Source organism: Pinus tabuliformis, chromosome 7, assembly GCF_031772625.1.
Source record: "Pinus tabuliformis cultivar Carrire ecotype Pingquan chromosome 7, CPIR1, whole genome shotgun sequence".
Lineage (NCBI taxonomy): Eukaryota > Viridiplantae > Streptophyta > Pinopsida > Pinales > Pinaceae > Pinus > Pinus tabuliformis.
The window spans coordinates 790,084,535-790,099,473 of NC_142293.1; positions in this window are offsets into that span (position 1 = coordinate 790,084,535).

Genomic DNA, 14,939 nt, shown 5'->3' on the forward strand with positions numbered 1-14,939 from the left:
ATCTACTCCGTATCTCCCGTATCTCATTCTTTTTATCTCCTGTAACTCATACACAAAGTGGGGTAATATTGGACATGTAGCATCAAGCTCCACTCCTTTTAATCCAAAGTTTTGCATGCAAACGTTTGTGTCACTTGCGCCGCAAAGCCTTTGCTGTAGAGTGTGGAGTTAACACCTACCTCTGCATGACAAAAGCTACACATAACTTTTGACTTGGTTTTTTCACCTTCTGTCCATTCTTTGTTTGGAGTGTGGGACAACAAGCTCCACATACTTTTTTTCCATACCTCTATGTGAGTGTAACTTTGCACATTTTCTTTGCTTCAACCAATATCAAAAGCATTTGTGAGCTTCTTTCAAGGCATGAATACATGCTTCAATCATGGAAATTAGCAAAGTTTCTAAAGCAAAAAATAATGATGGAGTTATCCTTTTCCATTTCAAATATGTTAGGATTCTATTGAGAGTTTTTTAGAGATCATTATTAACTGGCCCTCTAATTTTCCCTTTTCCTTAATATAAACTGCATCTCTTATTACATTTATAATCAAGAGATTTACATCAAACGCTGGATCAAAGGGCCAAGGACTTTTCATAAATGTTTCCTTGTCCAATAGAAGAATAAATGGTCAACATGTCAGCTTGGCTCCAATTTATTAGGAATTAGTAATTGTTTTGAAAAATGACTACTCTTATTTGAATATGGAACTATGTTTAATCTTTGAAAATGGATTTTCCTCCAAATTGATCTTGGAAAGGTCCTTATTAAAGGCTTCTCTATATCTCCTCCACTAGAATGAATGGATTGTATGTTGAAAAGTATAGCAAAGCTTCCTTCTGAAAAGCCTCATGATCATCCCATTGTCACCAACAGCTCCTCCTTTTCCCCAAATTGGACCCAAAACAACATTGAGTACTTAATTATGATCCAACCTAAGAAATTTTGATTGAAACTGCAACTCAAGAGCTATTAAATTTAAGGTGCGCTAATATGATTCGTCATTCTTTCATTGAATAAGTATATTATTTTTGAATTTGTCATTTGTGCTTGTAGTATGTGGTACTGACTTTGTTTCACTTGAAAGGGTTTTTATTCTTGGACTATGACAATGCTAGTAAGATTTAGGCCTTTTGTAGTATTTGTACCCCATGATCATTTTTGCAAGAAGTATGTCCTATGTGGAAAGAAATAAGCATTTAGTTATTACCTCCTAAACTAAAGCATTGTTTCTTTTATTAGGTGCCATGTAACGTCCTCTACAAATTGAGGACGAATGGGACGTAATATCCTATCCATCCCCATAGACTATAGTCCTCCATAAAGGAGAACAAACCCAAAAATACCCATTGTTGGGCAATTTTTTGGGAAACTGGGCTTAGAAAACCCAAATTTGGGGTTTGGAGTAAGGTTTACTCAATCACTTAAGAATATGAAACCCCTCTACAAAATCTATAAATAAAGAAGGATTGAATTCATTTTGGATCACCAAGTGTGGATTAATTCATTTGTTCTTGAGCATTAGGTCTGATAGTTTTTGACCCATTCTATCTCTTGTCAATTTCAGTGGTGAAATATTCCACCCTAGTTGACATTCCCTTATTATATCATTGTTTGAGCACAACGGTCTCTGGCTAGTCAACGAATTCTGTTGGATATTTTTCTCTTGTCTTTTTCTGGGCACAAGATTTATGTTAAAGGTGAATGAATTTGGAGGATAGTGCACGATAGCTTAGTTCTGTTTGGCATACACCTCTCTTGAAGGAAGCAACAAAGTTTCCGAGTCCTTAATATCTTGTTCTAGGCAAAGCACTTACCTTAGGCAGTGGATTCGTTTCTGGCACCTGGAGTAGCGAAACTCTTTTCTTTATTTAGTTTTTGAATGCACAGTTAAAAGGAGCACTTCCCTAGTTATTAATTCTCAGCCTTAGCTAAGGAAGCATGTTTGCATATCTCATATCATATTCACTAGTGGCAGACTTTAATTGTCTTATCTATCCATGCAAGGAAGGTGCATTAGGATTAGGAGTTAAGAAAGTTGATACATTGTTGTACATGTTTCCATATTCATTGTACCTTCTAGACTAAAGGAAAAGTGAATAGTAGTGTTCGAAATTTTTAGTTATTTCTTGTTTCAAAGAGTAATAAATAATGATGTGATTTGAGTTTCAAATTTGTGTACTTATTGTTACTTTCTTTAGTGGCATGTGCTTCCCTGTTCAGAATAAGGGGTTTTTCTGCAGTATCTAGCCTCCAAAGATTCTTCAATGCAAACTAAATATCAAATCATGCCCTCGTACTCCACATCATCTAAGGCATCACCCTAGAGAAGTTCCAAAGTAGACCAATGAGCTTTGACAGGCCAACTCCAACCCCATGTCACTATACAAGTGTTGACATCACTGCTACAAAAATTATTCTGAAGTGTTGCATCCTATACCAATTCCTAAGATGGATACGAAAAGGGGTTCTAGAATGAGGCTCAACCTTCATTACCACATTTAAGACTTTTCAAAGGGATCGGTCCTATTGAAAATTCAGCCCTATTTTACATGTTTATTAAATTTAGGAACAATTATAGGTTAGCTCTAGCAAAATGTCAACAAATTTGTGGGTTAGGTTGGAATTTCTCCAAATACTATCACACATGTATATATAATCACACATTTTTCTTTTTAGATCTTGATTGGTTGAACAAAAAGGTTCGTTGCTTGTGTAATTTTGTCCCATACCTCCACATCAGCACTCATATATAACAATATTCTTAATTCTTCATCTGTGTGTAGAGTAAGGTCCCTTTTGGTTTCTATTTTTGATGGAGCAACCTCTGACAATACACCTTTTACCACAGAGATGTTGTTGTTGGATAGAAATATCCAGAGGAGTCTTACACCAGACATATAAATGGCTGTTGTATATCACAATAATAAGCATTAACATATGAAGATGTGCAGACCCTAAACTATGTGCATTCAATCCATCACTTTTTATTTCATGGCAGATTTCGTTCTGCATAGTAGATGTGTTGTGGCACTTGAGTGTGTTCACATAAAAAATTCTAAGGCCAAACATGGATTCTCATGTGTCATGAAAATTCAACATATGCCTTGTTCACCTAATAACTACTTGTAACTCATCTTAGGGTACTCATGTACAATCTCACTCATCCCACTTAACAAGTTACCAAGACAAGGCTCATCACATCCAACCTTGGTCTAAAACAATTAAACAACACAATTTACATCTTGACATGCCATAACACCTGACATGTCTTAGAAAGCCATGGCACTATGTGGCATGCGTTAACATCCCCTGCATTCCTTGGCATGCTTTGACACTCCCTAGCACACCGTGGCACTTCCTAACATGCCTTGGTAGTTTAGCATACCTTGGCATTGCCCAGCATATAACCTTGTCACTCCCTCCTTAACAGACCTAGAACTCATTGAAAATCCCTCTCACACACTCTTATTCGTTAATTTCCATGCATTTTGAACTAGTGCTTCCTTATGTTTCCTTGACTCCCCCTAACACTTCCTAGCTCACCCTCGCACCTGACACATCTTGGCCTACCGCCTTAACACTCTAGCATTCCTTGGCACTACATAGTATACCTTGTCACTCTCTCCTTAGCACACCTAAACATCACTGACACTCTTGGTTACAAACTCTTATTCATTCATTTCCATGCATTTTTACCTAGTTCTCCCTTGTGTTTCCCTAGCACTCCTTATCACTCCTTGACACGTGTTGTTACACCCTAACACCTATGACATCTTGGCATGTCGCCCTAGCCTCTAGCATGCATTAAAATTGCCTAGAATACCTTGTCAATTTGTCCTTAGCACACCTAGAACTCACTAAAACTTCTAATTACAAACTCTTATTTGTTCATTTCCATTAATTTTGACATAGTTCTCCCTTGTGTTTCCTTGACACTCCCAACTAACACTTCCTTACATGCGTTGGCACATCTTGGCCACATGTCGCCCTAAAACTCTAGCATTCCTTACCATTGCCAAGCATGCCTTGTAACTCCTCCTTAGCACACTTGGAACTCACTAACACTCCATGCCACACACTCTTATTCCTTCATTTCCATGCATTATGACCTCGTGCTCCCTTGTGTTTCCCTAACACTCCCTAACACTCCTTGGCACACATTGGCACACCATGGCACTTGTCACATCTTAGTAGGATTTCCTAGCACTTTATCATCTATTGGCATTGCTTATCATACATTGTCACTCCCTCCTTAGCACACCTATAACTTGTTAACACTCCCTATCACACATGCACATTCATTCATTTACATGTAATTGAAATGAGTCCTCCCTTGTGTTTCCTTGGCAATCACTAGGATGTGTTGGTGCCACATCGTAGAACCTAGCACACATTGGCATGCCTTAGCACTTGGCATGTCTTGACATGCCTAACATTCCTTGGAACTTTAGAACATGTGTTAGCACTTCCTGAAATTCCCTGCACACCCTGACACTCCCTAGTTTTCATGCCCTCATAGATAACCTTACTTTTTTTGTGACTTGGGAACCCAACCAAGTCATTGAAAAAATAGTGTTGTGCCTAGACCAAAGTCTCCCTTTGTCTCAAACTGCTTTTTCCATCCTCTTATCACAATCGTAGGCTTTCCTCCTACAAGTCCTAATATGAAATTCTCCTAACACACTTCATCCATGGGAAACCTAGAATTCACTGACACTCCTTGGAATAATCTCTTATTCATTCATTTCCATGCACTTTGACCTAGTTCTCCCTTATGATTCCCTGACACTCCCAAACACTCCTTGACATCCATTAACACTATTTGGCATATGCCAGCACACATTTTCATTCCTTGGCATTCCATGTCACTCCTTAATTATCATTCCCTCATAACTACCCTTATTTTCTCTTAGACTTAGGAACCCAACCAAGTCTTGCCTCGACTACAACAACTTTACCAAGTTACATTTACTACAACTAGACTATGCCTTGTTCCCATAATGGATTATAAAAATCTTAGGCTTCTCATGTCCAATATTAACTCATCCCACTTAACAAGTTACCAAGTCAAGGCTCACATCCAACAATGCCCATAAAACGACTAAGAAACATAGTTTACATCTTCACATGTGTTGTGGGGAAAAATGCCTATGCAGGACAATCCTATCCACCTAAGGTGTGACAGTGCCTTAGCAACAAACAGAAACAACTATTCTAGTATTCTTCCTTTATGAATTAAGAATGAAGAGAAATGGATGGACTAACCGGTGTCTTCCGTTTGTCCCTCGATCCGGTTTCTCTTCTCTTTGAGAGTTCCCAGCTACTTGCCTTCTCGCTCGCCCAGCTTCAATAGGTTCCTGCAAGATCACAAGAAGGGAACACTACACAAAGACATAGATTCATATTCATAACTAGTTCAGGATTAGAAATAAACTAAACATACTAATGCAATCATACATCAAAGATACATCAGTATATAGGAGAAACCAAGATAGCTTTATTGATGAATAACAAGGTTCAGGAGGAGATACAACCAAGAGAGTTCCAATCCAGCATCTACCTCCCAGCGAATGAAATCCTTTCTTCACCTCCCTTCAAAGCATTAAGCGCCCAATGATTCCAATCTCAAACCAACAACAATTCTTTGCAATAACAAAATTCCAGCCTCCTGTATCTCATGGAGGAGAGATCCATATATAGATGTTTAGAGAGAGGATGAGTCAGCTTGAGATCTGACTAGTGTCCTCTCCCTCTGTCAGTTCTTGCTTCCACTTGGAGACTAAGAGCCTCTTACTCATCACTTAGTCGAACTCATCAAGGCAAGTGTCATGGAGGAAGATTCTGGAAGCTTCCACAGTCTTTACACCTCGCACAAGGGACCTTGCCATTTGTCATTTCCCGCTCAGCGCACCCTGGTAGTGCTTCCACCTGTGTTGCAATGCAACTAGCCAGTGTAGCCTCTGCATTTCAATGCAGGCAGCTAGTGGAGCCTCTGAATTGATTCTGAATTGACTTGTTTTTTAGCAGTTTCTGGTGGAGAACTTCTGTGAATTGTTGTGGTTTGTTAGCCTTGTTCCTCTAGGGGTAGGAACAACATGTTTAGGGACTTTGGATCCCTTGGATTATGGATATTTCATGCTTATAGCTGTAAGGCACAAAAATGTCTATAACAGTTGCCCCCTAAAGTATGAGGCCGTTTATCGGGTGAAATGCTTTATTAGGAGCATCCGAAGTTCTTTCAATGCTGGGAGGAGACCTGTAATACAATACAATACAATACATTATTTTCATACTTTTTTCACGATCTAGCTGAGGCGGGCATTCCCATGCTCAGCTTTATAAATTCATTTTCATGTACATATAACAGACAATCGTCTGATGATAGACTGATGATTCTGATAGGGCCATCATCCTTTTGGTAGGATGATTATCTGTGCTGTAAAGCTGTACATTTCTATGTCTTTATTTTCTGAATATATATCGCAGCCCGGATGGATGAAACTAGATCCGGGGTCTTCAATCTCGTCCGATCTTCACTCTAAGTACAAGTCGATCCATGTGAGAATTGCTCTGAAGTCAAACATGGAAAGACATCGCTTGATTACCAGTCAATGATGTAAACTGTTAACAAGCGCGAGAGGAATCACCGATAATGAAGATGACCCTCAAGGTACTGCAGTACAATTCACGTGGTGTGAATAGAGGACTTAGCGTCGAACACCACGCAAAATCTTTCGGTCGAACGTCATTGATGTGTACCTGTCGCCGGAAGTGAGAAACTTGCCATTGAGGCATGCAAGCTTCAAAGTACTGAAGGGGGTGTTCCTAGATCAACTTCTTGGATAATGAGCTGATGTCGACAAGAAGTGATCCGTCAAAGGAGGGTCTTAATGAATCCCACATCAATGACACGGAACGGAGCTAATGATTTTGATGGAGGTGAAAACGATCTGATGACATATGATTCAGGGTGGCGGTCATGAAAGAGTATAATGTATGGTAGTGGATGGGACACAGGTGACTTCTCTGAACGAATTCTCTTGAACATATGGCAACACTTATGCGATGGATCGGTAGCATTACCCCAAATATGGATAGTATGGCGAGACCATGGCGATGTGATCGGTGAATGAAACAACCCAACCCGATTGTGGTACGGAGGAAAAGTGTCATTTTCAAGAGCGACTTGCTACCATCAAAGTTTTCTTGAGTTTCTCCCAATTTTTCCCCAGTCATTGCTGACCAGTACCTCTTTATTTTTGTCAAGCTTGAGGAGGATAACATATTCTTGTTCTATAATTTGCCCTTCGGGCAAACCCATCGCTATGTTTTAACGAGCCTAGCGATAGTGAAACTCGTTCTCGTCTAAAGACAAGTTTGTCGCTATTTAATGTTTTTAACGAGTCTAACGACAAAGATGACTCGGTCCTTTTCATTTTTAGAGAGTCTAAAAAGGTACGTAAAGTCAACTCCGAAGGTCCTTTTTCGTCATCTAATCCCTTAAGTCCGAAAAAGTATAAAACGATACAGAAGGGATGAGTTTTCGATAGTTTTAACGAGCCGAACAAAACAAGCGCTCGATCTTTTTGTGCAATAATCCCTCAGGTCCAAAAAGATTAAAATCTAGAGGAGGGATAGCACTTCCGGTCACTTTAACGAGATGGAAGGCCAAAACTCGGCAATCTTTTCATATTTTACAAGTCAGATGAAAAGAGCTTAAAGAAGACTCGTCTTTTGAGGAACGAGTGATAAAATGGGTTAGCAGCTGAATCCAGGTAAAGGTTGGAATTTTCCAATCACGGCAGTGTCACAAGGATGGCTAGTGAAATCACTCTTCGCAGCTGTTCCTCAAAATGGGTAAACAATCATATGGAGGTGAATGATCGGCCAATGGAAAAGTGGAGGTGATGGGCAAACACGACCAAGGCTTTAATGGCTGATAATGCTACATTCACGGTGGTTATTTACCGGAAGATAGTTCATTTTTTAACGAGCTTAAACGTGGAAAAACACTGCTCAGTCTTATGTTTATTTTTTAACGAGCATGAACTATGTGCTAAAACTGCTCAATGCGTTTGCATGCCCCCAACATAATAACGCAAATCGAGGTGCATGCCCCCCAAGCTTCATTGCATTCAACTCGGTGGTTGGAATGAAGGTTTACCTTTGAGATTTGAAAAGGGGATTTGTTTCATTTTTTAATGAGGTTGACACAGTAAAAGAACTATGCTCATGACTCCTTGTTTCATTTTTTAACGAGGTCGACACAGGATAAGAACCGTCCTCGAAGCCCACTTTATTTACAGTATTTGATAGAAAATCGAACACTGAAGGATGATAAAGGTCATCTTGAGTATCTTCTCCACAATCCGGGAGAAGGGAACGATGGTGGGAATCATTCCATGGTGCCCCGTCAATTACCATTGATTGTACAATTCCTTCGTCGGTTCCATGCACTCGCGACCAAGGATCTGAAGGGGTACCATATTCTCTAGACCTATCTACCCAAACGCTTGATGAGCGTTGATTTGGGGTTGCCCCCCAGGCCAAGAAAATTGATTGCTACAATATTTCTATTAGGGCGATGATCCATGCTGACAAAATGTTTAGGAATCTTCCGAATCCACTAGATATAGAAGATTTCATATTGTAGGTTTCCACTGTGGCCACTTTCGCCAGATTACTTGGAGGCGGTAGGGAAAAAGTACCCATTAAGGCAGGGTCTTTTAGGAGGCCTACTCCAATGTTTTGAAGCGAAGGATCGCTTCCATGGATCATTGGAATGCTTCCCGTAAGTTGTGAACTGTTGGGGAGAAATGTTTGTTGGTCGATGATTGTAATTCTTCCTTGAAAGGGAAATACAATCTTCCTGAAGTAGGTCGACACAACTGCGGCCATGGCATATATTCAGGGCCTTCCCAGTAGGATGTTGTAATCGAGGTTTCCGTCGATTATTTCAACATCAATTTCTACTGTTTTGCCCCCTAGTTCAACTTTCAAGTTACTTAAAATCCCATATGGAGTGTATGATCGTCCATCAAATGCTTTTATCATTGTTGAAGATCGTGACAAGGGTGGTGAGCCTAAATTTTTCCAGCAACTCATCGACATAATACATGTGGATGCCCCCTCATCAATAATTGTTCGATGAACAGTTTTGTTGAGGGCTTTCACTTGAATAAGGAAAGCTAGTTGAGCTGGTAATTGAGGGTCATATCCTTTATGATCAAAGGCCACAAGATTGGAATCCATTGGGCCAATCCCACCTATTGCTGATAATAAAGCTTGTTTTTGGGAGGGGCAATTTTGCGGTACCTCAAGTGTCGACATAGCGGATGGCGATTGGGCCAAGTCCTCTACTATATTATAATTCTGTGCTACTTTTGCACTAGGATTAAATGTCGATTTGTGTACTACTCCCTTTGGCGACTTTATCATTGGTTCAAGAATGATGGGTGGCACAACTTCAGTCAAAGTTGTTGTCGAACTACTAGGTTGTTCATTAGCCTTGTTATTCGACAGCTGTGGATTCCCATAATCTTTATTCCTTGTCAAAGCATCATTTTGCTGCTTTGAGATAGACAACATAAGCACTTGGGATCGGGAATCATTTTGATTAGCAACCAGTTTGGTTCCCGGGTTTGGAAACGGATCAGTCAATACTGCTGAGGTTTTCGAACTCTTAAAGAATCTTTTAAGCTCAGCTTTGTATGGACATTCATTCGTCCAATGGTCCTCATCGCATATTTGACACCCGAAAGGGGGTTTCCTTTGCCCAGAAGGGTTTGCAGAAGCTTTTTCAGGAGATGACTCATCCTGCTTCTTTTTCCTCCCTTTCTTTTTCTTCTTGCCCCCTGGTTGCTTCAGTTTTTTGCCCTTGTCGGTCGACATGGCATTTACTTCCGAGGCAAGAAGTTCGTCTTTTGCATTTTGATCTGAAATCTTACGGGCTTTCTTGGACGTAGCCTTTGTCGATTTCGCGTTTGTCGTGCCAATCACGCCATCGCCGGCGTGAGAGTCATTGTTTGATTTAGGAGGAGGAGGAATTGAGAATTCCGGTCTAGGGGCGTCAGGTATTTTGTCGTAGAGTGTGCCAGACTGAGTATAGACCAAGTCTATATATTGCGCACGAGCGATGACTTGCTCTTCCGTTACGACTCCCCCCTTTGCCACATCTTCCGTTATGGCAGGAAGTAACAACTTGATAAACCATTCAGCTAATAGCTGATCGAGAACGTACGTTTTTACCATCCTACGACGACGTCGCCACTCATGTATATGATCAGATATGTGAGTGGCCGTTGTCTGTTTGAAATTGGTTAGGAGTTCCGTTCCCGTTTCATACCTTATCGGTAATTGAAAATGGGTTAAGAAAGTGGTGGCTAAGGTGCTGAAATTGTCGAACGAAGCTCTAGGAAATTCAATATACCATTTTGCCGCTGGACCCGTTAACGTCCTCTGAAAAAGGCGAAGTCTTATCGAATCATCATTTAGGGTGTTTGATGAACACCACAGATGAAATGTCATCACATGATTCGACGGATCTTCACCCGGATTTCCATTAAATTTAGGAATATCTGACGGAAGTTTATGCGGAATCGCTGGCCACCAAGGGGCATAAGCAATTGGATCGTTCGTCAGCCGGTTTAGATCTGGTAATTCTAGAGTTGCTACAAAGGGCAACTGTTGATTCAGGTTAAGCGAAGCATACCCAGGATAAGATGGAATCGCCTGAGCAGTGGGTCTTTGCATACCAACATAATGTATTTGATGCTGACAACTTTGACAAGGTTGATGGGCATAACCATTATAGTATGGTTTTTGATAACCGCTTTGGAAATGCAGTTGCCCATTACTTACAAAGACTTGTTGCTTAGGTCCTTGATATGATTACTGGAATTGCGGTTGTTGAGATTGAACCAGCCCTAGTTGTTGGACCATTTGCTGTTGTCCAATACTGGATGATTGACCAAGATGAGGAGTCATAGTACTTGTTTGAGCCTGAGTCGCTCCAGATAAGGAGGCACTAACCTGAGGTTGTGATTGAGTTGTCGAGACAAGAGGTTGTTGTATTGCAACCTGAGAAACCTGGGGTTGACATACAACAGGTAGCGCTTGTACTTGCGACGCAATCACCATACCAGGTATAGTGGGAATATTCGACACAGGGTGGACTGGTTGCATTGAATATACAACCCTTGGTTGCTGAGGCAGTATTGGTACCCAACCGCTGGATGTAATTCCAGTTTGACCTGAACTTTGTTGTAAACTCCCATATGGTTGTTCTCCGGGAGGGAACAATGAAAAGGCATACTGCCCTCCATATGGTGGCAATCCATTACTTAAAGGGCAGATTGGCCTTTGAAGACACATTGGATCAATTTGTTGAGTTTCAACATAAGAAATACCAGATGATAATCCGGATGAAGAAATAGGAACTAACCATGTCATCGAAGCAGTCCCTGATGGGACTCCGGCTTGTTGTTGATAACTTGCCGGGACAGATGGTATACCATCGAACATTGTTGGGGTAGCAGCAGGAGGCTCTGCCGCTGCTGTGTCGGATGACACAATCCTGGATGTCGACGGTTGTTCAGACATATCTAGTCTATCCAAAAGATTTTCTAGCGATTCTACAAGAACTTACGATGAAAAGAGACTAACTGCGAAGATCAACGAGGGAATGGTGATGATTATTCCGTTTAAAATAAATTTTAACGACGCTTAGAAACAACTTGCTTTTTCAATTTTAAAGAGTCGAGAAAAAGCTAAAGATGACTCTAGTCTCCTTCGATGTTTTAACGAGCCTGAAGTGACAAATGCTCGGATGGACTTTTTCCATTATAGAGTCTAAAAAAGGCCAAAAGGAACTGCTCTGGATATCTAGGTAGAGGGTGTGCCAAACCAATCACAAAACTGCAGAATACGTTTTACGGTACGACATTCAATCTTCCCGAATGCTGTGTTCGGTGCATTGCGATCAGTAGGGCGGTCGACACAGCTTCCTAAGGATAAAGGTTTTAAGCCTATAGGGGTCTCCCAATATATACGCAATGGTACGTGGGAGCACAATCTGTACTGGCACTTTTGGTCCCTCAGGAGGAATCACCCAACCATCAGCGAGGCCAACAGATACCAGGTTTTACGACGCCGGAACACGTCTCTAGCCTAGACCTCTATTTTGTGCGTTATGTTACAAAGCGTTATTAAGTTCATTCAGTTTATTTTATGTTGATCTTTCTTACAAGTTTGCCTTTTGAGGTTCACCACGAGATGTAGATACAACTCCTAAATGCAATCTAAAAGATGATAAGCAAATTTTATTTCTTTTTCAACAATGAAAATCCTAGCTACAAAGGGAAAAGAAAGACACCATCTTTTCTCAAAGAGCAATCAGCACACTCTAAATGCACTTTTCCTAAATCAAGCATGCAAACTATCAAGATGCAAATGCACAATGCAAGTGTTTGTTTTCCGCTCTCTTAATATTGATGCCTAAAAAGAAAGCTTTTTGTACAACTTTGAATTTGCTTTTAAATGACAAATACAAACAAGTTTACTTTTTCGAAATCAGAAAGGGTATAAGAGAATACAACACTTTACGACTTTCGAAATGAACACTTGTTTCGACAGTTAAAAGAGACAAAATCAAACCAAAAGCAAAAGTAAACGTATAATCAACTGTCAACAGCCAATGAACTCTCTCCTAAGATCACAATCAACAGATCTGAATCAAGGGCTACAGGTCGACTATTTCACTCTTGCAAAGGAAAATTGTAAATGACGCCACAAACACATAAAAACACTCACAGTCTTTTTGTACAAAAGGAGACGGAATTAAAGCAGAGAAAAGGAGTTATCAGACAGGTACCTATGCTGGTTACAGGCTGTAGAAATCAGAGATCAAAACAAGGCAAAACAGAGTAGAGAACCCCAGCTGCACAAGGCCTAAGCTGGATCAGCGCACCTGTATAACAGAGAAACTGAATTGCAATGCAGGTAGCCTTCACGGGAACTGCGTTGAAATGCAGAGTCTCTTCACAGAGCCTGCGCTGGAGCAGAAACGAGAGTTCTTCTCTGGGTTCTGGGTCACGGTTTGCTGATTAATCTACGGTTTCAGGCCAAATAAAAGCAACAAGCAAGGTACATTCAAAGGGATGATTTGAAGGAGGGCTAAGATCTATCACAAAGGATCATCAAATCATTTGTGAGTCCATTGTTCAGATCATAGATAAATCCAGTGATTGGATCAAGGCAGCAGTTGTCTACTTTGCATCTGAAAATAGCAGATGCAGTTCGATTGCTGCTCTTGAGTCTATGAAACAAACAATGATAGAGACACAAATAAAATGACTAAACAAATCTCCCCAGTGGAGTCGCCAATTTGTTGTGGGGAAAAATGCCTATGCAGGACGATCCTATCCACCTAAGGTGTGATAGTGCCTTAGCAACAAACAGAAACAGCTATTCTAGTATTCTTCCTTTATGAATTAAGAATGAAGAGAAATGGATGGACTAACCGGTGTCTTTCGTTTGTCCCTCGATCCGGTTTCTCTTCTCTTTGAGAGTTCCCAGCTACTTGCCTTCTCGCTCGCCCAGCTTCAACAGGTTCCTGCAAGATCACAAGAAGGGAACACTACACAAAGACATAGATTCATATTCATAACTAGTTCAGGATTAGAAATAAACTAAACATACTAATGCAATCATACATCAAAGATACATCAGTATATAGGAGAAACCAAGATAGCTTTATTGATGAATAACAAGGTTCAGGAGGAGATACAACCAAGAGAGTTCCAATCCAGCATCTACCTCCCAGCGAATGAAATCCTTTCTTCACCTCCCTTCAAAGCATTAAGCACCCAATGATTCCAATCTCAAACCAACAACAATTCTTTGCAATAACAAAATTCCAGCCTCCTAGATCTCATGGAGGAGAGATCCATAAATAGATGTTTGGAGAGAGGATGAGTCAGCTTGAGATCTGACTAGTGTCCTCTCCCTCTGTCAGTTCTTGCTTCCACTTGGAGACTAAGAGCCTCTTACTCATCACTTAGTCGAACTCATCAAGGCAAGTGTCATGGAGGAAGATTCTGGAAGCTTCCACAGTCTTTACACCTCGCACAAGGGACCCTGCCATTTGTCATTTCCCGCTCAGCGCACCCTGGTAGTGCTTCCACCTGCGTTGCAATGCAACTAGCCAGTGTAGCCTCTGCATTTCAATGCAGGCAGCTAGTGGAGCCTCTGAATTGATTCTAAATTGACTTGTTTTTGAGCAGTTTCTGGTGGAGAACTTCTGTGAATTGTTGTGGTTTGTTAGCCTTGTTCCTCTAGGGGTAGGAACAACATGTTTAGGGACTTTGGATCCCTTGGATTATGGACATTTCATGCTTATAGCTGTAAGGCACAAAAATGTCTATAACAACATGCCATAACATCTGGCACGTATAACAATCCATTGGAACTACATGGTACACATTATCATCCCCTGCATTCCTTGGCATTATTTTCCACTCCCTAATAGACCCTACCACTCCCTAGCAGACCCTACCACTCCCTAACATGCCCTAACACTCTAGCATGCCTTGGCACTGCCTAGCATATACCCTTGTCACTACCTCCTTAACACAATTGGAACTTGCTGACACTCCCTATCACACACTCTTTTCTATTCATTTCCTTGCAATTTGAACTAGTTCTCCCTTGTGTTCTCATGGCACTCCCTGACACACATTGGCACATCCTAGGACTTGGCACATCTTGGCATCTCACCATGGAACTACCTAGCATACCTTGTCACTCCCTCCTTAGCACACCTAGAATTCACTGACAATCCTTGTCACACACTCTTATTCATTCATTTCCATGCATTTGAAACTAGTGCTCCCTTGTTTTTCCCTGACACTCCATAACTCACCCTGGCATGCATTAGCAC